Consider the following 3,296-nt stretch of genomic DNA (forward strand, 5'->3'; position numbering starts at 1 on the left):
CCAAGCTTATATATGAATATTATATCTTTATTTAAGTAACTAATAAATATTTTTGAATATTTTTAGTTTTATTTTATTCATTGAGCTATATTCTAGTCATCATAGTCCCCAAATTTTTAATTGTTTCATATTAAATAATTTTTTCAAAGCTTAAAGTTAATTCAAATTAAAGTTTTAAAACTCATTATAATCTTATTTAATGTTTCGTAACTAAGTACAAAAAAAACATTTCAATAAATAAAAAGAAATAAAAATATTCAAAAATATTAATGACTTGTCGCATATATAAGGAAAAACGGATCACCCTGAGTAACTTTTGATGTAATGATAGGATCTTCACGATCTAGGACTCAATCAAAATGGCTCGTGGAGGTGACTTCAAATACCCTAATTAGTTAGTGCAGACGATAGTTCAAGTTACGAAATCAGACACAAAAACGCACTTTCTCTGAACGAACATACCTTTTTTTTACTGATTCGAATTTCTGACATTCAAAATATAGGGGGGAGCCGCAATCTCGAAAATACGATCCCAATATTTCTATCCAGGAGAGCAGCCCCAAAGTTTGGACCCCGTAATTTTAATTTCACTTTTTGCGTATTTCGCTATATCTCTACAACTTTTTAAGTGAATTGAAAATTTTTTGCACACAATTATAAAATTTATTCACCGAAGGATAATTCCATGTATAAAAATAATTTTTAGCAAATATTTACCATTTTTTATATTTATCTTAGTCGAAAGACATTTTCCTTGCTCTTTGACTATAAATATAAAAGAGAATGTTGAGCAAATATTTTTTCCCCGTTGTTAATAAAAAAAATTAAAAAAAAAAAACACTCTGAGATTAGGTCATTAAAACTGAAAAGGGAAATTTAATGAGAGTCCTAACCAATTTCCAGCTTTAACAGTAAGAAGTAATTAACAATATAAAGCAATTGAAAAGAAGCTAGTTAAGCACTTGATTCTCGTTAAGAAACCATATGAAATATTTAAATATTTTAAATTGTCTCCCTCAATATTCTCCTTTCTAAAGAAAGCGTTCGGACACTATGAAAAATTTCTAAGGATTTCTTGTGTTCTTTCCGTATATATAAAAGCCTATATCTTGCACTATGTTTCCCAATAATTTTCAAATTTTGCCCCATTTATTGTTTTTGTATAAGTAAATTTGAGGTCAAATCGCAAAATTATAGACCAATTAGTTTCGGCACAAGAGAGCCTAACTGCTAAGTCATTATTCCCTTTATTATAAAGGAATGTAGAACAGGTTATAAATATACGTAATGGATTATATCTTCTCTTAATATTAACTTGTAATTTTGAAACTTAATTAGATATATTGTATTTGATTATATTCTGACCTATACTTTGCTTTTAAATAATCCTATAATTTTCTAAATTTACCCCATTTATTATTTCAGTATACACGAGGACAAGCTGCAAAATTATAGATGAATTAGTTCGGCACAAGGGGACTTAATTGTATTGTCAATATTAATTTTCTTTGTGCTTTCCAGATATACACGAAGACCTATATTTTGCATCTATTTTTTTCAAACGTTACCCCATTTATTATTTCAACGTAAAAAAACACGTCACCGCAAACTAATATACTACAGACACTAATTTAAATTTCCTTTTATAATAGAGGAATAAAGTACGTGTTATAAATATACATGTATCTTTAGAATCACTTCTAAATTTTTTTACATTACATTTATTTTGCATTATATTTCTTATTTAATGTGTTTCTCGATATTTTAAAGGATCCTATGTATTTATAGGTTAATATTATAGGGAGTAACGGGGTGTGATGTGTGCGTGCCTCCTGATACGACTTTTGTCCTTTTTAAGTCATTATTAGCTCTTTAACAAAGAAAAATAATTCTTTTCATATATAAAACACTTTATTCACTTAAAAATATTGAGAAAGAAGTTAAAAAAATTACATTAAATAAAATAAATAAATAAATAAAAAATAATCAAAATTTATCTGTTTATTAGCTATAATTCGCTATTTCATAACGGAAAAATAGTTATTTCTAAATACAGAACACTTCACTCACGCTAAATTGTCGAAAAGTATATTAAAAAACATAATATAAAACAAATAAGGAAAATTTAAAAACGACCCTTGCAGGATATCGAACCCAGGACTTCCGGGACTACATATCATTCTTGCCCGCAGCGCTACCAACCGCACCACACTTCACATACCTGCGCCGCTTATATTTAGCTTAAAGCACCTCCTCCCGGTTAGTCAACAAAACATATTTTGGAACATTGTGGGTCCAGTAATTAGTCTATAAAAAATTGCTCTGGCACAATAGCTCGTTACATTAGACTCGAATTTCAGGCCGAGTTCGAAATTTATAGGTTAATATTATAGGGAGTAACGGGGTGTCATGTGTGCATGCCTCCTGATACGACTTTTCACTTTTTTTCAGCCATTATTCGCTCTTTAACAAAGAAAAATAATTCTTTTCATGTATAAAACACTTTATTCACTTAAAAATATTGAGAAAGAAGTTAAAAAAATTACATTGAATAAAATAAATAAATAAATAAAAAATCATCAAAATTTATCTGTTTATTAGCTATAATTCGCTATTTCATAACGGAAAAATAGTTATTTCTAAATACAGAACACTTCATTCTAGCTAAATTGTCGAAAAGTATATTGAAAAACCTAATATAAAACAAATAAGGAAAATTTAAAGTCGACCCTTGCAGGGTATCGAACCCAGGACTTCCGAGACTACATATCATTCTTGCCCACAGCGCTAACAACCGCACCACGCATCACATACCTGCTCCGCTTATATTTAGCTTAAAGCACCTCCTCCCGGTTAGTCAACAAAACATATTTTGGAGCATTGTGGGCCCACTAATTAGTCTATAAAAAATTGCTCTGGTACAATTGCTTGTTACATTAGACTCGCATTTCAGGCCGAGTTTGAAATTTATAGGTTAATATAATAGGGAGAAACGGGGTGTCATGTGTGCATGTCTCCTGATACGACTTTTTTCTTTTTTTCAGCCATTATTCGCTCTTTAACAAAGAAAAATAATTCTTTTCATATATAAAACACTTTATTCACTTAAAAATATTGAGAAAGAAGTTAAAAAAATTACATTAAATAAAATAAATAAATAAATAAAAAATAATCAAAATTTATCTGTTTATTAGCTATAATTCGCTATTTCATAACGGAAAAATAGTTATTTCTAAATACAGAACACTTCATTCACGCTAAATTGTCGAAAAGTATATTAAAAAACATAATATAAA

This window comes from Parasteatoda tepidariorum, chromosome 3 (genome assembly GCF_043381705.1).
Source record: "Parasteatoda tepidariorum isolate YZ-2023 chromosome 3, CAS_Ptep_4.0, whole genome shotgun sequence".
NCBI lineage: Eukaryota > Metazoa > Arthropoda > Arachnida > Araneae > Theridiidae > Parasteatoda > Parasteatoda tepidariorum.